Source organism: Musca autumnalis, unplaced genomic scaffold (genome assembly GCF_047663935.1).
Source record: "Musca autumnalis isolate F117 unplaced genomic scaffold, ASM4766393v1 scaffold_2, whole genome shotgun sequence".
Lineage (NCBI taxonomy): Eukaryota > Metazoa > Arthropoda > Insecta > Diptera > Muscidae > Musca > Musca autumnalis.
In genome coordinates, this window is record NW_027411755.1 from 188611844 (window position 1) to 188636101 (window position 24258).

Consider the following 24258-nt stretch of genomic DNA (forward strand, 5'->3'; position numbering starts at 1 on the left):
GGTCTGTTGGGCATTGAAAAATATTCTTTAAAAAATCCACGTTTTGTGGTCTGTAGGGCATTGAAAAATATTCTTTAAAAATCCACGTTTTATAGTCTGTTGGGCATTGAAAAATATTTTTTTAAAACATCTACGCTTTGTGGTTTGTTGAGCTGGAAAAATATTCTTTAAAAAATCAATGTTTTCTGGTCTGTAGGGGATTGAAAAATATTGGAAAAAATCCTTTGTTGAGCTTTAAAAAAATTCTTTAAAAATCCACGTTTTATAGTCTGTTGGGCATTGAAAAATATTTTTTTAAAACATCTACGCTTTGTGGTTTGTTGAGCTGGAAAAATATTCTTTAAAAAATCAATGTTTTCTGGTCTGTAGGGGATTGAAAAATATTGGAAAAAATCCTTTGTTGAGCTTTAAAAAAATTCTTTAAAAAATCCACGTTTTGTGGTCCGTAGGGCATTGAAAAATATTCTTTAACACGTTCGCGGACGTGAATGCTATAGCATTCCGATGCAAAATGACGTGAATGCTATAGCATTCACATTGTCAGCCAATTTTTGTTCATTTACTTGAATACAATCTTAAGTTTTGGTGATGAATATACATAATACGATTTATTTCAACAAGATACATTCTGTAATAAATAAAAAATAATTATAATAATCAATAATTAATAAATAAAAACAAAAAAACTAATTTCAAAAATAATTGGGTGTCATTTTTTTCACCTCTCTGAATTTGCTTGCGTCCGCGAACGTGTTAAAAAATTCGCTTTTGGTGGTCTCAATTGTGGCACTGTCATGAATAAAACGCATCTGTCCAAGAAATCTAGTTCTCTCCAAAGGATAGATCACGATTTAGGATTCCCAACGGATATAAAAGAAATCCTGAATGTAAGTCATACTGTCTTAGTTTTTAGGTATTTTTGAGGTATTGTCATAATTTATTTGTTCAGCTTCACTTAGGTGCTCATTTTTTTTTTTTGAAATTCCGATAATCCCTCTTCTTGGCAGAAAATGTTCCGTTAGATATTACCGTTATGTCCGTTTGCTGCAATGGCAAAACAAGCAATAACTGAGAATTAACACATCTTTTCCATATATGTACCGTTATTTTGAACAACACACTCACTCTCTAACTATTAACACAATTTTAGCATCAGACATGTCTAAATGTTCGAAACAAACATGACCTAAACAAATTCCTTTGTAAATATCTACAACTCTCTTCTCAATGTAAATACTGAGAGTCGGGAATGCAGTCGGCAAGATTTTTATGAGAGGCGCGTGCCCTGCATAAAAGCCTTTTGTTTACTTTGAGTAATCCACTGTTATACTGTAAATACCGAAAACAGGCCCAGCATGTATGTGCGTGAGGGTGTGTTTGCTCCAAATATCAGCTGTTTTCGTAGGCAATTTCCACAGGCTTTCAGGGTGCCACTACTCCAAATGGTACTGTTAATACAGTTAATGCCTGTCGTGTGCGCTCTCTTTATGGACTATATTGTGTGTGATGTGAGGGGGATGTGTGTGTCTCTTCGTATGGTAATGTTTTCGTTTATGTGGTCCCGTTTCAAACCAAACCAACAACAACAAACAAGCCAACTAGCCTGTAAGTGAGCGAACAGCCTGACCAAACAAACATGCCACCGAGTAGCATACAAGTCAACTTCGTTTGCTCTGTTATCTCTGTCTTCGTTAGCCACACGAACTGCCTTAACTGCTGTGGAGCAATTTAGTCATTTTACAAACGCGCTGTGAAACGGTTTAGTCACAACGGATGAATTCGAATGTCGATCGGTGTGTTTTTCCTGGTTACATGAAGAGAGCATAAGAAGAATACCCACTGCCTGTGTCAGCCAGCCAAAACCGAAAAGGAGGTTTAGCACAATTTTTTTGTTGATTCCTCAAAAAGAAATCTGTGGTGTACCTATAGTGTGTTTGTTGTTAGTTTTCATTCGTTTCTAAAGTTCTTATAAGAAAAACAAAACGAAGATTCAGCATCGGTCTGTAGTATTTGTCAGCTACATGAAAAACCATAATTGTGTTAAAAATTTTTTTTGTGCAAACAATAAAACAAAACCAAATGCAAAAAATTTTAAAGAAAATGCAATTTTCTGCACAGAGAAGCTAAAAATGTAAAACATCAAAAATTACAAACAAATGTGTGTCTTTAATATTTGGGGTGATCTCGTTTCTTGATTTGTGTGTGAATTTTCTAAATAAAAAACGAAAGCTAAAAAAATTTTGATGAAATTTAGAAAAGTGAACAGTGCAAGTGTAAGAATTAGGTTATTTTAAAACATAATATAATTAAAGAAAAGGAAATAAAAAATAAGTTGCTTAAACTTCTAATTGGCAAAATAAAAACGAGTTATGACACACAAAATAACAAATTAAATTTATAAATTCAAATAATTTATTAAAAAATGGATATACAATTGTAAAACTGCCACTAAAATATACAAACAAATAAGTAACGCATTTCAAGTCAAATCTAAAATACAACGTCTTCTGTGCGATAATATATTCTTCCACCCACAACAATAACCAAGGAATATTCTACCAACCTGCAGGAGCCATACTTATACAAATTGAAGGTAATTGCAATACTTATTCATGATAATGCCCAATATACAGATAAAAGCCAATATAGCACATAAGTAATCTTATAAAATTTATTAATGGGTCTATATATTGTCCTTATATGTATATCCTCCACCATAGTTTGGGTGTATTAGGTTTGTTTTTCTGTTTGTAACACATCGAACTAATCATTTGCGAACATATAAAGCTAGTATACACTTTATATGATCGCAAATGACTGGTTTTATCCCAAAGGGAAAAATCGAAATATGTTAACAAGTGCCACTGGGGCCTCAAAGTTTCCATGGGCCCTATATATAGCTAATATTAAAATTCGAGCCGATTTTTCCCAATTTTTTGTGGCACGTGTTAACTTATTTCGATTCGACGCTCAAACGTTGGCAATCTTTTAGGAGGGTGCCGCATAAAAAAATCCGACATCGATTTTTTAAAAGCAATCTAGTGTGTACAGTTAAGCAAGAAATATATAGCAAAGACCTAAATTGTAGAAAATTCCATATTAATTTATACGGTTTTTGTGCAAATATCTTGCTATTGACCCCAAAATAATATTTCGTCAAAATATGCAATGTTTATTTTCGATTTATACCAAAAAAAAAAAAAAATACTAAAACAAATAAGAGAGGGCTATAGTCGGAAGAGACCGACCTTGTGACACTCTAAGAGTTTGCTTCAACATACGTGGAGTCTGACCGGACCGATATAGTCCATATTCCAAACTGATATATGACGATGCGAAAGGTTTGGACCAATCAGAAATCCCTGTCAGAGTTATCTTGTGGATTTGCCGTTTTAGTTGGTGCCGTCAGGGTTTCTTCGAGCTTTGTGGCCATTATCTCAGGATGTATGAACTTGCTCGAAAAAAAGTCTATCTTAAATGGTGCCATTAGGACAAATTGCTGAAAAAAATTCAAAAGAGGAGGTCTTAAGCTTTATTTTTTTCCCGAATTTTGTGGGGGAGTTACCCTAAAGAATGGACCGATATAGTCCACATGGATAAAATAACATGATATACAAAGTTTGGACCAATCAGAAACTCCCTCCGACAGTTATCTTGCCCATTTTTCATTTTAGTTGGTGCCGTCCGGGTTTCTTGGATCTTTTTGGCCATTATCTCAGGAAGTCGTATAGGGTGCCGCATGAACAAACTGCTGAAAAAATTTCAACACGCTCTTAAACTTCACTTTTCCCAATTTTATGTTGTAGGTTCCCGAAGGAGTGGACCTATATAGTCCGTATTTGAACCCGATCTATGTATATCTGGAAGGTATAACACGAGGTGCAAAGCTTTGACCAAATAGATTTTTCCCTTCGAGAGTTACCGTTCACATGATTTTACAGAACATTTTTGAACAGTTGTTCGGGAAATCCCCGAAGGAGTGGACCGATATGGCCCATTTTCGAACTTAAACCAAGTTTGGGCAAAATATTACGAGTGCAAAATTTGTTTCGAATCAGTTGATCCGTTTGAGGGTTATAGTGCGCACCAGTCAGACAGACGGACGGACATGGCTAAATCGATTTCAAATTGTCTGAAACGTATTTCGCCCAAACAAATATGTTCTGAAACCATTATTTCGATAAGACACATTTTTGGTCGTATCATCTCATCTTCGAACTTAACTTTTGGACCGAATTGGCTGATCCGTGCTAGAGTTATTGTGCTCTCCAGCTAGACAGACGGCTAAATCGACTGTAATTTTTTTTAAATTTTTTCCAAACACACCCTCAAGACCCTGTACATCATTGTAATTTGCATCAATTTAAACAACTTCTTTACAAACAAACCAACACAGTAAAGGACCCCAATTATATGTTAAACAGTAATCTAACTACTTACCAAATCTTACCAAAGGTCAAATTTCTTTTAAAAATTTTTCTCGGGATAATAATCCCATTTGATTTGCTATTTTGACTTTAAGAATCGTCTATGCATAGTTCGTATGTTCTAGAAAGATGTTTATTGAGATCTGAGGTACATTTTTGTAGTAGCTTGTTTGCTTCAAATTTGATCGGTTTGATAGCACTGTGCAACATTTTTGAGCCAATCGCGTGCAAACAACTTCTGTCCAGAATTTTATGAAAGTAGAGGACCAATAGGCAAAAACCATATTTGGGTTTTGTTTTCTTAAACATTTTTTTAGGGGATATAATCCGACTACCACCAAACATAATATGCATCTTACTCTCTGGGACCCCCATAAGCAACAACAATTTCGTGGCCATCCGATCAAGATTGCGACTTGTAGCGTGATTGCAAAAAAGAAGAATTGGATGCATTACCGACTATTGTGGTATCTCCCTTGTTTCACCAGCTTCGCCAACCTACTTTACACCAATGTAAAGGTAATATTTTCTTCTTCCGATATATTCACAAAGAATTAAACTTTGACTTTGTCTCTACATGAGTTTTCCCCTTTCACCCAACATACTTTGCATCAATATAAAGGAGATCTTTTCTTCTTCCATTGACGGGCTTTCCTTTTGGAATACTCCAGCCAGAAGCGGAGCTATTCGCATAAGAAACAAATGTTGACTTTTCTCCACATAAGCTTTTTGCTTATTCCGACTCCTGAATATTATCCGACCATCACCAGACTTGAAAGGCTTCTTCCAATGGGGCACCCGCATCAACTCCAAAAAAATTTATGAACCGATCAAAATTGCGACCTGTAGCGTGATTACAAAACAATCGGAAAATGGGATGTATTACCGACTATCGCGATATCTCTGTTGTTTGACCACCTACAACAGCCTACTTTACATCGTTGTAAAGGTGATATTTTCTACTTTCCTTTCCAGGTTTTGCTTTTGATATACCTCTTAAAGACAAAGAGATATTTGCTTTGAAATAAAACGTTGACTTTTTCTCCAAATACGTTTTTTGCCAATTCCGACCCCTGAATATTATCCGACCATCACCAAAATCAATAGGCTTCTTCCCCTCCGGGACCCTCATCAGCACCCAAAATTTGTTGACGATCCGATCAAAATTGCGACCTGTAGCGTGATTACAAAGTTTAGATGGACAGACGGACGGACACACATAGTCAGATCGACTCAGCTCGTCGAGACATTTATTTTGGTATATATAAGTATGGGTCTACGACCATTATTTCGATGCGTTACAAACTTTTTGGCCAAAACCAACTAATAATACCCTCACCACATAGTGGTGTAGGGTATAATTATGGCCAATTTCGCCAGCTAAATATACCTGATTATTATTCAAAAATTTTGGTATTTGCCTTAATCAAAACTCTTACCTCGTGCAACATTTTGTTAGTATTAAACAATACCTGTGATACCTAGAGTGATCATTGTGACACTGCACACAATTAAAACTGTGGAATCCCTATATATTCTAGGCTGTACCTCTGTTATCTAACCACATACATCAATATAATTGACATCAATGGAAAGGTCAAAGATTCGTCTAAGTATAACTCACGTGGAATAATAAGATACATATTAAAAATTTTACAAAGTTTCACACAAAAGTTTCTATCCATTTAACCGGCTAAATATGTATTATGTCATGGTCAATTGTAGCTTCTTCCTGGTAGTAAGCCCAAACCTTACTTATCATTTTGCCTCGATCAGACTATCATTGCCAGCTACAGAGCCCCTGCAATATCGGATAAAAATGTTGTTTTTGGACCATAAATATTTCACGATCATCATCATCACCAAAAGCAATAGTTGTCTATTTTGGTCGGAACTCGATCTCCATACAATATTTCGTGATGTTTGGCTCATAATTGCGGCTTGTAGTTTGATTAGAAGTTTTAATGTACGGACAATCATCGCATCGTGTAACGTATAACTATGGTTTTATAATACTTAGGTCCTGTTATAGTTTGTTCTCTCCAGTGAAATGCTGAATGTGTTTAAATATTGACAAGGCATGTGACTCCTTTTTTAATTGATTTCTGATTTCTTTTCCAAAAGTTCAGGAGTGTTATAACGTGATTAACAGGGCCACACGGTATTTGAAAACAACTACTTACCCAATGTATAGCACAGTTGTAAAACAAGCCTCTGTCACAGTGGCATCCCTACTTTGGCATCCCTTGCTACACCTTTTTGTAAAATTAATGAACAGAAAAGTAATTTTTGGAAAAAGATCATTGTTAAGAACAGTGACTATTGATCCTTCTTCAATAGCATTGATCATTACCAAAGGTATTTAAGTTACTTAAGGTTACAGACACACTCTAAAGTGAGAGTTGGTATATTTTGCTCTCTAGAATGTTTATTTCTTGAAGAAGGTATTTAAGTTACTTAAGGTTACAGACACACTCTAAAGCAGAGTGAGGCAGAGAATATTTTTGGGTCTCTATTGTGCTCTCAATGAGCGTAAATTTGTTGTTGTTCACAACGTGTTAGCATCTATACAGGCTGTGAGCGATAACAAATTTACGCCCACTTAGAGCACATGGGCTCTCTTGTGAGTCACAATGCCTTCCCCTGCTCTAAAGTGAGAGTTGGTATATTTTGCTCTCTAGAATGTTTATTTCTTGAAGAAAAAAGGCTAGATCTATTTTTGTCACACTTTAGGAATTTGGAGCCTTTGAAAAAATCCTCAAAGTTATTTGTTTTTTTTTTTTAATCGTTGATACATTTTACGTTAAGATCCTGTGTGGTGTTGTTCCTATTCTGAGTTTTGCGAATGTTGGGTAATGACAGGGAAAGTGTTCAAATGCCTACATGTGTTCAAGATGCCTACAACTTCCACTTTACTTATAAGTAGAAGCTTCTTTATTTTATACTCAACTGGGCTTCCTGATAGTTTTTTTTTCGTCTCTCCTCACTGTTCCAAAGTCGTGGACATTTTTTGTTTACTGTTATCAATTTTCTGGCTTTCCTTACAATCGTTAGATATTTAGTTACATTAAACATTTCTGTTTTTTTTTCACTGTATTGGCTGGTATTATGTCATTATGCTGTCCATACTGAAGTTAACAGTAATTGGTTACCCTTAAGCTAGTTCAGATACTCAGTGATCCCTCGGCGTTCGTTTGAATGATCATATTATGATAGGAAAGCTAAGAGGTCCAGTCCCGCTTTCCCCCCAGAATTGAGCCGATTTTCATCGGTCTGCATACATATCGCACCTAATCAACAAAAGGGAAGCAACTCAAAATTTCTTACTTTTCAGTAAAGACAAAAACCTGTTCATACTTAACTAGTAACTCTGAGGATACGAAGAGTGAAATAACGGTATTTTTTGACGAAAGTGTAGACAAACCAATGTGACATTTTTACAGTGGATGGAGTTGATCATTATCTATCGTTTTTTATTAAAAAGTGAACATTTCCAAATTTTGAGTTACTACCCTTTTGTTGAACAGGTGCGATATCTCTGTCTGGATTATTGATTCCCAAAAGGCATCTGTGTCGAGTTATGGGTCTGAGTTAATGTGATATATTTAGTCTCCAGGTACAAAATATGTGAGTATGTTAAGTGGTCCCTTTTGTTTGCAGCACCTATCGATATCAGTTTTTCGCTGCGAAAACCGCTTCATACCCCACTAAAAAAAGGCATTTTAAGTAAATTCAATAATTACATAATTGAGCTAACATGACATAAGGAGTTTGTATTGAAATTCCACCCACCAAACTAAATGCTTCGCTGATGGTTTAATTCAGCTCATCAGGCATATCGAATGTGAATTCCCAGAGGACAAAGCGGAGTTTGATAATTTGTATTTATACGGATGTTATTGCAAATTTGCAAAAATGAAGTATTTTTGAAGATTTTTTTCTATCTAGTCCAGCTAGTGTCTTACATAGAATCATTTTTCAATACATGTCTATGCACAATTAAAAGGGTTTTCCTTCATGAATTGCAATGCCTTCAAGTCCCGAAGTTTGATAGATTGTTATACTAAATGTTTAGCTATATGAAATGTATATTTCAATACAAATTTTCTATTGTTAGTAGTTGTCATCACATATACCGCTGAGTTGAACCTTTAATGCTTTTCAATACCACTCTGTCAACATCTTATCAATCACTTATCACTCAGTCATTTGCGTTGTGTTTTTTAGATTTAAACAAAATGCGGTGGCGGCATTTTGCCTAATAGTGATTATTACTTTGCGGAGTGCTGTCCAATTTAGAATTTCTATTTACTTTCCTCCTCTCTAATTTCTCTGCCTTAGTCACCAACACCACCAACTGCTTAAATACTTTCCATTCAACCATAAAAAGGAAAATATGTTTTTCTATTTTTCTTGGGAAAAATGCAACGAAATATAAATTGATTTTGCCATAAAATTCAATCAACACTTTTGCTTAATAATGCACGCTCACACACACTCACACCTACCCAGCTACCAAAAGGAGTTTACTGTGGCGCTTTATGTTGTTAGTGTTTTTTATTCAATTATGACGGAGAACTCCTTGCCATGACAAGGCCCATAGCATTGACGGCTGTCACCATTCGATTCTTGTGAATTGTTACACTATTTCCTCCACCCGCCCCCCTCCTCTCACAAATAACATTCAATTTCCAGCACCCACTCAAAATAGAAATGAATGAATCGTTTTAGCTAGTGGTTGAATGCTCCAAATACATAGCCATTGGAGCAACGAAAGAATTGCATTGCTTTCATTCATTAATGCCGGCAAACGATTGTGTTTTTAACATTCAAAAACGCCTTTGAGACACAATCACATAACACAGCGGCATTGATGATGATGACGGCTAGATGGTTGCATGACGGACTGACTGGCTGCTTGCATTCATTGACACATTGCCATCGATCGAACCGTCATCGTCACCATCATCATCACCGTTAGAGTTTTCCAGCAAATTTGTTCTTACCTCAAATTCTAATGCCTTGACACTTCTATTGGAAGAGCTAGTGCTACTTGATATTGTTCATAGTATACCATCCAGTCAGCCAGCTTGCTGGCTGCTGCTGATTGATCTGTAGGTAAACCCAGCCATCGTAAAAGTATTGTAGAATTTCCGTGATAGACAAAACGATTTTACACTTAAACAATCATCTTGTCACCCAGTCCTCTCTTCACTGCTTTGACGTTGTTGTTTTTTGTTGTTGCTATATTCTAATCGATTCGATTTTACATTTTGCTTACAACATGCTTTGTGAGGAATATTTTTCCGGATGATGGGTGTTTTGGGGGATTTAGTTAGATGGGGTGGTTGAAGGGGAAATATATATTTTTGGGTTTTTGTGTCTTCGAAGGGAGGACCTTTGTATGGAGGGTTTATTAAGAATGTTTGCTGTTTGTAACTCCCTGAAAGTGGTTGCAAAACTTCTATATCAAAAATTTTTAACATAGGTCGGTATAACGGTACCTGGTTTTGGAAATCCCAGTGGTCACATAACTTCTCCACCAAAAATTGCCTACATATGTAGGTCTATGTTTTGGTATAGCTCACACATACGCAAACCTCCAAATTTCAGGTATTTTGAGGATTTTAGCTGCAATTTTTAACCGAACTGTTATTTTACATTTGAAGATCCCAGCGGTCACAAAACTTCTCCACAACAAATTGTCTACATAGGTCTATGTTTTGGTATAGCTCACACATACCGGAACCTACCGATTTTAGGTGTTTTGAGGAGTATAGCTATCCGTAATTTGACATTTGATGTTCCCGGTGGTCACACCACTTCTCCACAAAAAATTGTCAATATTCTATGTTTTGGTATAGCCCCCATATATCAGCGTTAGGTAAGAGAGCGCCCACGTGCTCTCAGTAAACGTTTCTCTTTCCACACACACACACACACACACACAATTCAACCGATTGAAAAAGCATGGACTCGTACAATTACACCCCCTAAAGTATGCAATGGAAAAGTATAGTGCCTATCCCTGCCATATAGGCGTCAAAGCTCCGAATTTTCGCTCGAGTTCCACTCGCGAGTTAAACTCTTCTCGAATTTGAGCAAGTTGAGTGGGGGGGGGGCAACTTGCGCCAAACAAAAACTTTCCCACCCTCAAATAAACTTGCCCCAAACCAACCAAAAATATTGCACCAAAAAAAAAAATTACCACTTCCCGCCAAATTTTCACTCGCAAGTAAATCAGAGCTCTGATAGGCGTACCTCCCTGTTTTTGATAGTTTACGGGTTTTAGGTACAATTTTTAACTGAACTAGCTCTAATTTGACATTTGAGGTTCCCAGTGGTAGCAGAACTTCAGCATCATAAGTTGTCACCATAAGTCCACGTTTTGGTATAGCCCCCACCTCCGGAGTTTAGGTGTTTTGAGGGATATTTCTGTCTGTAATTTGACATTCTCCAACAAAAATTGTCATTGTAGGTCCATATTTTGGTATAGCCCCCATTTAAAAGTACCTCCCGGTTTTAGGTGTTTTGATCATTTTAGCTAAATTGTTTGATAAAACTGTCTGTAATTTAATATTCAAAGTTCCCAATGGTCGCAGAACTTCTACACCAAAAATTGTGTAGGTAGGTCCATGTTTTGGTATAGCCCCCATATGACGGTACATCCCGATTGTAGGTATTTTGAGGATATTGGCTACATTTCTTGACTGAGCGACCTGTTATTTGACATTTGAGGTTGCCAGTGGTCGCAAAACTTCTAAACAAAAAAATGTCTACTTAGGTCCATGTTTCGATATAGCCCCCATGGAAAGGTACCTCCGGCTTTTGGGTATTTTGAGAATTTTAGCTACATTTTTTGACCAAACTACCTGTAATTTGACATTTGAAGTTCCTTGCAGTCACAAAAACTTCTCCAGCAAAAATTGTTAACATAGGTCCATGTTTTAGTATACACCCATATAACCCTACCTCCCGATTTTCGGAATTTTGAAGGTTTTAGTTAATTTTTTTAACCGAACTACCTGTGATTTAATGTTTGAGGTTTCCAGTGGTCGCACGAGTTCTACACGAAAAATGTCCAAATTGTCTACAAAGGCCCATGTGTTGGCGATTTTCGGAATTTTGGAGATTTAAGTTAATTTTTTAAAGGAACTACCTGTTTTTGATATTTGAGGTTCCCAGTGGTGGCATAAGTTCTACATCCAAAAATTGTCTACGTAGCCCCATGTTTTGGCATAGGCCCCATATAACTGCACCTCCCGATTTTAGGTGTTACAGGAATTTTAGCTAAATTGTTTGACCGAACTATTTGTAATTTGACATATAAGGTTTCCAGTGGTCGAAAAACAACTTTACCAAAAATTGTAAATATCGTCTGCTCCGTCGGAAAAGGTCGTAAGTCCCTCTCAATAAATTTTTCAGGAGGAAGAAAAAACATTCCAGCGCTTTCTGTATTAAAGATTTTATTATGGTGATAAAGGCAGTATTCTTCGCTTATTTATTCCGCTTCAATACCTGTAATTTGTTTGATAAAATTCCGTCGCGTTTGGGAGATAATTGGATGTCTTTGGACTTACGACCTTTTCCTTGTACAGTTTTGTATTTTTGTTGGGACTTACGACCTTTTCCTACAATTCACGGACGTTTTTAAAATAAAATATGTATACTTTACAAAACAATGTGGAAAGGGTATTATAAGTTTGTTTTGTCCAATATTCGTGTAACATCGCGAAGTATTCGTCGTAGACCCCCTCCCCTTGCCATTTGTTCATATCTTGACGAGATAAAGCGATCTAGCTATGTGTGTCCGGCAATCCATTAACAATTGTAATAAAACTCCAGGCCTCAATTTTGGACCGATCGTCACGAAATTTTGTGGAGAGGTCGGGTTCCGACAAGAATTGACCCCATTAGATGTTGGTTATGATCGAAAGATGTGAAATGGACCAAACCCACAAATCGCAGTAATATTTCGATCGGAGCGAAATTTTAAGAATGATTTGAGTTTAAGACAAATAATTAGCTTGCAATTTAACATGGTGATGAGATAATTATTAGCGGGTTTAATGAACCAAAACTTTTGTGTGAAATCTTATATATAAAAGACAATGTGTGTATGTTCCGCATAGACTCAAAAACGGCTGAACCTATTTTTTTTTTTTTTGAAAATTTCAGAGAATATGCAAGGAACAACCGAGGTGAAAATAGGCTTGAAGCTCGGAGGGGGCGGGGTCAGGCCCTATTTTTTTAAAAATCGCTTTTTTGCAAAAGTTATGAAGTATCGGTCAGAAAATTAATTTGCGAGGCAACGGTTGTTGAATCTCCGACCCTAAGAACTTATTCCATGTAATTTTCAGATTATGCACAGGGATGTCCCTTGGTGGAAGTAGGCTATATATTTTGTTGAATTTCGAAGGAGCGGGTTACACCCGTGCCCTATTTTTTAAATGCGCTATATATATAAAACTTACAACGATTCCGTTTCCCCAATCCTGGGTACATATTTTAGCAATAAGACCCGACCAGAGTAATATTCTAAGTCGGCATAACCATGACCGTCTGTCCGTCTTTTGAAATTAAGATACAACTCGCAATTTTTAAGATAGATCTTCGTGATTTGGTATAGAAGTTTCTATTACTTCTAGGATGTTTGGTATTGACGCCTTCATATAGCCCCCATAGAACGGTACCTCCCTATTTCCGGTGTTTTGAAGGTGTGGCCTCAATATTCCTGCGAAATGGCTGAAATTTGGTATTTATTCTTCGTTTCGGGTATAAAATTGTCTCCATAAATTTGTCTATATAGGTCCACGCCTTCATAAAGCCCCATAGAACGGTGCCTCCCAAATTTCGGTATTTTGAAGGTTAGCCACATGTTTTACTGAAATTGCTGAAATTTGGCATTTAGTCTACTTCATAAACGAAAGGAAACTAATTGAAGTAAAATTCAATACAAGTCATGGTGGAGGGTATAACAAGTTCGGCCTGGCCGAATTTAACGACGTTCTTACTTGTTATTAATATTCACTTGAATATCCCAACTAATTTGCGATGCAAAAAAATTTAATTGACATAAGAAAAGGTAAAATAAACTGTTTCAAGGACCAGCAACGTGGACCGGTTCGGCTAATATTTAATATACAACATGACACGTTGTACTTACGACCTTGTATTTTTGCCTTACGACCTTCTCCTTCAATTAAATTTCATGATTAATTCCGTTAATGTACGTGGTTTCTTAGCTACATTGTAGTTCCAAAATTTTCTTTTTTGACTTCCCAAGTATTTCTGCCCCAACTCACTGCATCTTTTGTTTTTGTCTGCAAACCATGTAACGTCTTCCTGCGTTTAGGAAGTTTATCATCAGAGCTTTCAGAATCACCGTGAAAACCATAGGGAACTAGACCCATGACACCATAGTCTAATTCCATTCCAAATTTATACTGCTCTTTGTTAGCAAAAATCATGATGCCTTCTTAGTTTAATATCATTTCAATCAATTATTATTTTAGAATCATTTAATAATATAAACATGGCACTTACCCGTCCGTTAGAAGGTATTACTTTATTGAATTCAGAATACAAACTAATCTCGTTATGTGAATAAATGTCCCTAGAGAAACCACAAATTACCAGTTGATAAAGTTAAGTAAGATATACGACAGTAAAAATTTTGATTTTTTTTTAACAAATTTTTCAATATATGAGGTATTTAAACACATACAGCATCCCAATTTGTATCAAAGAAAAGGCCAGAAGTCCATCTTTCATAATCAGTTCGCTTATAGGGGAAAATAGATTTCAAATGTAAATTTTCGTTGCAATATAGAAATTATCACATTTTTGTTCAAAAGTTTGGTCCACAGGCTCCGCCAAATATCATCCGATTATCTTCCAAAGGTGTAGGCTAGTTCTTTACATTGTTCCCCAACCATGGATGACGTTAAACATTATATCTGAACTACATTAGCTGTAGTATTCTTTTCAAGTATAAATTTTCCTGTGGACTTACGACCTTTTCGTACTCAAATTTGTACGTTTTGTGGACTTACGACCTTTTCCGACAAGGGCAAAACATATAGAAAAACGCGACATACTACCATTTTCTTTATATCATACGACGTGTTTTGACTTGTACTATCATCCTGTAACAAAATCGCGATTTCCAAAAAAAGTGGACTTACGACCTTTTCCGACGGAGCAGACGATATATTTCCATGTTTTGGTGTAGCCCCATATAAGGATTTTTACCTATAATTTTTTATCCGAAATAGCTGTTAATTTACATTTGATGTTCCCAGTGGTCGAAAAATTCTACATGAAAATGCTGCACATAGGTAGGTACATAAGAGTACCTCCCGATTTTCTTATTTTACTTGTTTTTGTTATCTACACTCCATTAAGATCCGCTAAACCCTGATTTTTATGAAATATTGGACGGATATTTAAGGACAATTTACCTTGTCATTTGTATTCAGCTATTCACGGGCATATGTCCCCATTCCAATATAATTCCCCACATAACAGTGTCTCGGAATTTAGGATTTGATTTTAAGGTAACTTCCCGCATAACCCTTTTCCACACAATTCCATGCAAAATTCACACAAAGGTGAGACAAACAATTAAGTTTTCTTCAGTTTTATAGTTTTTGCTGGTGCAGTTGTTGTTATTGTTGTTGCTGTTTTATTCATTGTATGATTGCGTGCATGTCACACATGTCTGAGGGTTATGTCGTTCGTTTTGTTGTTATTCAATGATTATGGTGCACCGTGACTGATATCGCTTAAAGGTGTTGCTGGGGCGCCCACCAAAAACACTTTCCTCTTCAATCGCTCACTCACTGCACTCTGCACTATAGTGCATCCAACAACAACAACAACACTTCACGTTTCAATCACACTGTGTTACATTGTGGGGAATTGAAGTGAAGTGGCGGTACACGGTTGGTTGGTCCACAAAAGAGAACAGACCGAGAGATTGATGTGCCACAGTCGTCATCATTGTCTAAAGACAAATTGTTTTTTAAACTGTCAGCAGAAATTGTTTAACACTTCACACCCTTCATTTCCCTCCACCACCAAAAAGAGAGGAGCATGTCAAAAATTTAAATAAACGATGAAAGGTAAAATCTGAAAGACTTTAAAATGGAATATTGGAATATTTCTATTTTTTTATTTGTATATTTAAAATGAAAGTTCGGAGGCACTGGATACTGTGAAACATATAGGTGATTTTTTTATTCATTGAATCTTTCAATATTTTATTTTTGCTGTTGCTCAAATAACATTGTTATATATCAGCTATGGGCAGCGGCACACATCCTTTGCTCATGAGCATAGTAGAGTTGGGCAATCTCCGATACGGATCACTATCTCGTTCAATGGACACCGGTAATTTCTTTGACAAAACTGCGTATACTTAATTTCACACGTTGGTTTTTATGATGTTACTCATTCGTCTTTGAACGAGAAGAGTGATCCGGATCGTTCAATTGAACGATATTGCCCAACTCTAGAGCATAGGGAAGATGAACAGAAGCACACGTACAACACACGTGTGCCTTCGCTCGGTTTATGCATTTTGTGTTGTTTAAGACAATACAAACACCATGTTTAGTTTTCACTTGTGATGGTCCCCGCCACTGTTATATTTTGATCTTTACTTTTCCTGGAAAAATACCTATTTTAATTTGCCACATATTTCTGTGCAATTGAATCCCATGGTCGCCTATCTCACATCCTTCATATGTATCCTGGAAATGCCCACATATGCAAATTTTTTCCTGATTGCTTTATTAAAAACGTAACATTCCATGTTTTGTTTTCAACATGCCACACAATATCCATTGCTCATGGTATTTTATTTTTTATACAAACACGCACACACCGATACACAACAATATTTTTGCACCAAACATAACCGCTTTCCACCTATCAGCTTCCATAACAAACAAAACAAAAATATTTGCCATTTTTTTTTATTTTATTATATTTCAAAATAAAAATAAAATATTCACCAATCAATCCATTCATTGATTGGCCACAAATATCAGCAACAATTTACAAAAGTAAATAAATAAACCCACCCACCTATCGGTGAGAGAAATCAATGTGCGTTACATGTTACACTGCTCATTGTGCAACACTGTTTGCAAAATTCATGATTTTTGTAAATTGTTTTTGTTGTTGTTCACTTGAATTTGGGGTTTTTATTTGCCTTTCCTGTTCTATATTACGGAAAAGAATTTTTGCATTTGTGTTTTTGTTGAATTGACCCAATTTGAAAAATGTTTTGGATTTATGTAACTTTCTTACTTGGATTATTATTACATTATTTTAAGATGTTATATATTAACTACGCCATCTGATATGCCTATTTGAGATTTCCTCAAACGTTTTGCACGAAGAGGGTTCAGAAATGTATTACGACCCTAAAGATATTAATAACATGATTTCCACTATAATAACAGGAACATAAGTTAATGATCTTATCTGTTTATTTTGGGTGCCGCCATGGTGCAATGTGATGCATACCCGCCTTGCACGCTGAAGGTGGTGGTTTCGATTCTCCGACCAGACAAAAAAAAATTTCCAACGGTGGCAAAATACCTCTCAGTAATGTTGATGACCTTTCGTGAGTTTTTCAGCCATGTAAAACTTCTCTACAAGTGGTGTCTTAAGATACGCCGTTCGGACTCGGCGATAAACAGTAGGTCCCATATCATTGAGCTAATATGAATCGGGGTGCACTCATTTATATGAGAGAAGTATCCCTTGTCCCATCTGGGATTTATGAGCTCTTTAAATACTACGGCGATTAACTGAAATGTCTGGCGGACACTATATCTACCCGAAAGAATTACTCCTGAACTCAAGATAGAAGTAGGACTATGCAGATTCAATTTTTCAGGTAACTTCTTAATAACAGATCAACATAGTACACATAATTCTAGATTGATATTGTAACAAAGGAAAGTCCTTTTGACGCACCTCAACCTTCAAAATATCAAAAATCTGAAGGTACCGTTCTATGAGGTTTATATGAAGGATTAGACCTATACAGACAACTTTCGGATGGAAAGTTTAATAGCCTCAACCAAAACTAAGTACCAAATTTCAGCCATTTCGATAGGATATTGAGGTCACAACCCTCAAAATACGAAAATCGGGATGTACGGTTCTATGGGAGCTATACGAGGGCCTAACAATGAAAACGCGAATATTTACCATCAAAAACGTGCGCTCAAACCTATTGGCGAATCACTTTTTCCACTCGGATTATGACACCTTCAAAACATAAAATTTTTGAACTCTTTTACAGCATCTTCAGGCCATAAAAATAGTTCACTCCGACTTTTTTTCTTGATGTGCTGGAATGAAATGAAGTAATTGGATCCCCAGTCAGGGTTGTACGCCGGATGACCCATCAATGCTGCGTTTTGTCCGGTCAAAGAAGCTCTGGTTTGAATCGATGTGTGACAGCTCGCATTGTCATGATGTAGAACGATTCGTCTTCTCTTGTTGGTTTTTGGAATTTCTCAGGAAATTTCAGCCAAACAAATTGTAGTGTAATACTCAGAATTAACCGTCCTACATTTCTGAAGCCGTATAGTTGCCACATGGTCAGTTTAGCCGAAGAAACAGACGACTTTTTGCTTCGAAGTGCTTCTTACATGAACAACTTTCGTTGGATTTGGCTCGTTTTCGAACGCCCAGACGGCCTATTCCTGCTTTGTTTCGAGCTCCTAACATAGATCCTAGATTCGTCGTCTGTGGCTATCTTATAAACGTCGTTCGAAGCACCGCGATCGATTTTATGCACAATTTCTTCGAAACAATCCCCAAGAGCCTTTTTTTGAGCGATTGTCCAATTTTGTTGGATATAACGAGACAAATCCATTCTTGCGGCCAGGTGTTTATGCAATATCAAAATTTAGTTGGTGGAGGAAATGCCCAAAGATGCCTCTACCTCACGGTATATAACTCGGCGATATCGCATTATCCGTTCACGAACGGCATATTTATTTTCTGGCACAACGGTAGATTTTGGGCGACCCTGAAGAAATATGGTTTTTGGCGAGGGCCGGCCACGATTGAATTCATTAAACCAGTTTTTCATAGTCCTATAGGATGGTCCTTTATCGACCTACAAATATTTAATTTAATCGATGCATTCTTGTCGATATTATCCACGTCGAAAGTTGTGAAAAATTCTTGGACGAAAATGTTTACAAGTAAATTCGATTTTTTGCAAAGTGAATTTTTCAAGTCACTGTAAACATTAGATGGTCGTACGACAGACTATCCTGAGTACGTCTAGGCTAAAAACTGTCAAACTTTCCAAAGAAATTTTCAAATGGCGCTGGCAACATGCGGTGTTGCCTAGGTCAGAAAGTTTTCGTCCAGCCCGTGGACCTATACAGATAAATTCCAGGGAGAAAATTTTGTACACCAAACAAAAAATAACTAACAAATTTCAGCCATTTCGCTATTATAATGAGGCTTAAACCTTCAATATACCGGGCTATACGGGGGCTATATGAAGGCGTGGACCTATACCTACAAATGTCATGTGGAAAAATATGTACTAAATACCAAGTTGAAGCCATTTCGGTTGGATATTTAGACTAAAACCTTAAAAATACCGAAATCGGGAGTACCGTTCTATGGGGGCTACATGTATACCTGTACATATACCAACAAATTGCAGATAGAAATTTGTTTACCCCCAACGAAGACTAAATACCAAATTTCAGCCATTTCGGGGGGATATTGAGGCTAAAACCTTCAAAATACCGAAAATCGAGAGGTACCGTTCAATGGGGGCTATATGAAGACGTAGACCGATATAGCCCATTTCCAGTAACAAACATCCTAAAGTAATAGAATCTTCTATACCAAATTACAAAGCTCTATCTTAAAAATTGCGAGCTGTATCTTGATTTCAACGGACGGACGGATGGACGGACAGACGGACATTGCTGTTTCGACTTAGAATTTAATGCTGATCAAGAATATATATATATATACTTTATAGGGTCTCCAATGAATATTTCGATGTGTTACAAACGCAATGAGATATTTAATTATACCCTCCATATTATGATGGAGGGTATAAAAACAAGGAAAATATTTTATTATTATTTGGTATGGTTAATTTTCATTTACTAACATTATTTAAATATTGGGGCCACCGTGGTGCAGTGCAAAGTACGTCCGCCTTACACACATAAAGTCCCTGACCAGAACACCAACTCGACAGGGAAAGCATCGCAAACGCCTTATATCACTTAAAATACGTTGATAATATAAGAGTATTTTATCTATACGGGTTCGCTGGTTCACCGAAAACAAGTGCAACACATCCTATTTGAAGGTACATATACCACGAATATTTTGTGAGAATGTACAATTGTACAATTCCAATTACCATTCAACAGCTCTTGACATAAGGAGAACTGGAAAACAACACAATATCAGAAATTATTTGCAGAGAAAAACAAAGAATTTGTGTGATTGAGAGTTACACTATTAAAGTAAGAACAGTGTTTTGAAGCAAATAAAAAGACAATTATATTTTTGCATTCGATTGACAATGAATTATTGAAATTTCCTTTGAAAATGAAAGGAAGAAATTAAATTAAGAAAAAAAATTCTTACTAAAAATACTTACATATTCAACGGGATTCGTTGTTGGAAATGCGGCTTATAACATGAGAATTTTTACAAAGGTTCCGCCATGTTTAGCTACCATCACATGTGTGTTCTACGGTGCTCATTTTTTTACTTTTGCAGGACCTTCAGTATTTTAACACTGAACTATAATATTTACTTTCACAATAAATTCATTAATCTCTCTCCCTGTCATTTTCTCATCAATTTCATAATTCTCCATATATCTACGACCTGGGGGAATTAAAAAAAGAAGAATACAGCCATCTACCATTTTTTTGTGACAGCTAATAAAAACTTTGAATTATTCATTGAGATTAAATAACAAATAGTTTATGGGGTACCATTGCTCCTTCTTAAGTGTTTTAAAATGTGTCAAATTCTACAGATAAGAGGTTAAGACTATTTGACTATAGACATATTTTACAAAACATTACAGACTGATAGTGATAACAATGGCTTGAGAAAGAAAATGTGTATTGAATTTCTCCCAAGGAAAGTTTTTTTTATCAATGCATGGTGATGAGCTGGCAAGTGCAAGTACAAGTCGTTTAGTTCTTTTGAAGTTCAGTGTTTTTTGTATGTTATTTATGAATGTGTTACACATTAAGTGGTAATGTTGTGGAAGATAATTTGTGAGAGAATATCATAAGGTCATGGAAGAAATAAATTAAAAAATATTGTATTTCCACCTATAAAGGGGCAACAATATAGAAATACATTTGAGAAACGCAGTATTTTGAAATTGTTATGGATCAAACTGTATCAAGAGAATGGGTAGAATTCTATCACATAAAAACCAGTGAAGAAGTGGTCAAACTCGGTCGGGATCGACTATATGATACCCTACACCACCAAAATTTCCAAATAATTTGGCGAAATTTTTTATAGACCACATTTTTATACCCTCCACCATATGGAGGGTATAATTAAATTTGTCATTCCGTTTGTAACACATCGAAATATTCGTCGGAGACCCTATAAAGTATATATATTATTGATCAGCATAAAATTCTATGTCGATTTGACCATGTCCGTCTGTCCGTCCGTCCGTCTGTCAGTCCGTCCGTCTGTTGAAATCAAGATACAGCTCGCAATTTTAAAGATAGAGAGTCAAAATTTGGTACAGAAGTTTCTATTACTTGCAGGATGGTTGGTATTGAAAATGGGATATATCGGTCCACGTTTTGATATAGCCCCCATAGAACGGTACCTCCCGATTTTCGGTATTTTTAAGGTTTTAGCTTCATTATCCTACCAAAATGGCTGAAATTTGGTACGTAGTCTTCTTTAGGGGTATAAAACTTTCCTCCAGAATTTTGTCGGTATCGGTCCACACCTTCATATAGCCCCCATAGAACGGTACCTCCCGATTTTCGGTATTTTTAAGGTTTTAGCTTCATTATCCTACCAAAATGGCTGAAATTTGGTACGTAGTATTCTTTAGGGGTATAAAACTTCCCCCAGAATTTTGTTGGTATCGGTCCACACCTTCATATAGCCCCCATAGAACGGTACCTCCCGATTTTCGGTATTTTGAAGGTTTTAGCTTCATTATCCTACCAAAATGGCTGAAATTTGGTACGTAGTCTTCTTTAGGGGTATAAAACTTTCCCTACGAATTTTGTTGGTATCGGTCCACACCTTCATATAGCCCCCATAGAACGGTACCTCCCGATTTTCGGTATTTTTAAGGTTTTAGCTTCATTATCCTACCAAAATGACTGAAATTTGGTAGGTAGTCTTCTTTAGGGGTATAAAACTTTCCCCCAGAATTTTGTTGGTATCGGTCCACACCTTCATATAGCCCCCATAGAACGGTACCTCCCGATTTTCGGTATTTTGAGGTTTTAGCTTCATTATCCTACCAAAATGGCTGAAATTTGGTACGCAGTCTTCTTTAGGGGTATAAAACTTTCCCTTAGAATTTTGTTGGTATCGGTCCACACCTTCATATAGCCCCCATAGAACGGTACCTCCCGATTTTCGGTATTTTTAAGGTTTTAGCTTCATTATCCTACCAAAATGGCTGAAATTTGGTACGTAGTCTTCTTTAGGGGTATAAAACTTTCCCCCAGAATTTTGTTGGTATAGGTCCACGCCTTCATATAGCCCCCATGGAAAGGTACCTCCCGATTTTTCATATTTTGAAGGTTGTGTCTTCAATATTCCACCAAAATGGCTGAAATTTGGTATTTAGTCTTCAATGTGATATAAAACTGTTCGTCAGAAATAAGTCTGTACAGGTCCACGCATTCATATTGCCCCATTTCTGACTAACATTCGTCGGTATAGGTCCACGTTTCGATATAGCCCCCATAGAACGGTACCTCCCGATTTTCGTAATACTGAAGATTGTGACGTCAATATCCAACCGAAATGGCTGAAATTCGTTATTTCGTCTTCCAAGAGTTATAAAATATTCCAGAAGAGTACTAGAAGCGTACTTCTTGATTTTCGGTATTTTTTAAGTTTTAGTCACATTCTCTTACCGAAATATAGGAAATTTGGTATTAAGTCTTCTTTGAGCCTAAAAACTTTCCGCCAGAAATTTGTCGGTATAGATCGACGTTTTGAAATAGCCCATATAGAATGGTGCCTAACATTGTTTCACCGAAATTGCTGAAATTTAGTATTAAGTCTTCTTCATACACGAAAGGAAACTAATTATTCCATTTTACTTCAATACAACTTGTGGTGGAGGGTATAACAAGTTCGGCCCGGCCGAACTTAACACCGTTTTTACTTGCCCAAATTACATCAATATTCCTGTCCAATTTAGTGTTTGATGTGTCCATTATATGAAATTGACAGAAAATTTAATGAAAATTGGAGAGAATTTGTGTTTGATACACCAAACACCTTAAATCGGGTAAACATATATATGGAAACTATATTTAAATCGGAACCGATTTCAATATAATTTGGCAAAGTTATTTTTAGTTTGAATTCGGTGACATTTTCCACATTTTTACAAAATTCAGCAGAATTTGGGGTTTTGATGCATCAAATACCTTAAATCGGGCAAGCAGATATATAAGAAAACTATATCCAAATCTGAACCGATTTTAATATAATTTGGCAAACATATATCTAGTTTGAATTCGGTGATATTTTCAAAAAAAAAAAATCGAAATTGGGCAAAATTTGGGTGTTTGGTGCATCAAGTAACTCAAATCGGCTGAAAATAAATATCCAAATTTGAACCGATTTTCACCAAAAGAAATAACGTTCGCCCTATGGCTAAACAAATGATATTCCTCTATTTTCAGCTGAATCGCACAATAAATGCGACCTGTACATTGCAAACGGACGGACGGACAGTCATTAATCGACTCAAAAGTGATTCTATGTATATCCCTAGAAGGAACTATGGGTCTATATCGTTTTTTTTGTATGTTACATACAAATCCAAAAGACCACAATGTGGTGTAGGGTATAATAATGGAAGTTGCCTAGACTTGAGTACATTCCCTAAAAATGTTATCCTAATTATACCCTCCTCCATAATACAGAGGGTCTAATTAAATGTTTCGTTCCATTTGTAACACATTGAAATATTCGTTGGAGATCTTATAGCCCAGCAAAAATTTGGATGCGGTAGTCATTACGCAACCCTTTACAAAGTAATGTAAACAAGCTTCTTTCCGCATTACAAGTAATCTGAAAAGTAATGGGTTACTTCTTAAAAAATTTACAATGTAAACCTACTTACTTTACTCCTCACTATAAATCCTAGTGTTGTGTGTTCAACGCTCACCGTCGGCACGCGAGTTTTTGACAAAAACAAAAATTTTTTGTTAATTAAAAAATAACAATTTGTGGTGCACATGTGCACTGCACATTTAAGTTCTTAAGCAACCCTTAATATTCGTATGCGTGGCACAGTGTATAGTGTGTTTGGCTAGAAATCAGAGGGTTCGTGTGTTCAACTCGGGCAGGGAGCGAAATAAAATGAAGTAAAATAAAAGTATGAAGTGTGTTGAAATTAAAAAAAACAAATTCTACACATCAACTGTTCTAAAAATAACATTTTTTTCACCTTACTTTTCAATTTCTATTGGCCACAGAATAACTAGTTATTCTAGTGGTCATAAAATAACTAGAAACTGAGTGTGACATGCCCTTGTAAAAATAATGGGGAAGAAAGGGGATT

General features: G+C 36.2%; 1 protein-coding gene across 2 annotated transcripts in view; it reads left to right on the top strand.

Moving 5' to 3' along the window:
* Positions 1 to 1684: 1684 nt before the first annotated feature.
* beat-IIIc (beaten path IIIc) overlaps positions 1685 to 24258 on the top strand; it is a 370410-nt gene continuing 347836 nt past the window's right edge. For both annotated transcript variants that reach the window (XM_073970397.1, XM_073970398.1), the window contains exon 1: positions 1685 to 2593. The gene's annotated coding sequence lies outside the window, so the exon portion shown is untranslated. The remainder of the gene's footprint in view (positions 2594 to 24258) is intronic.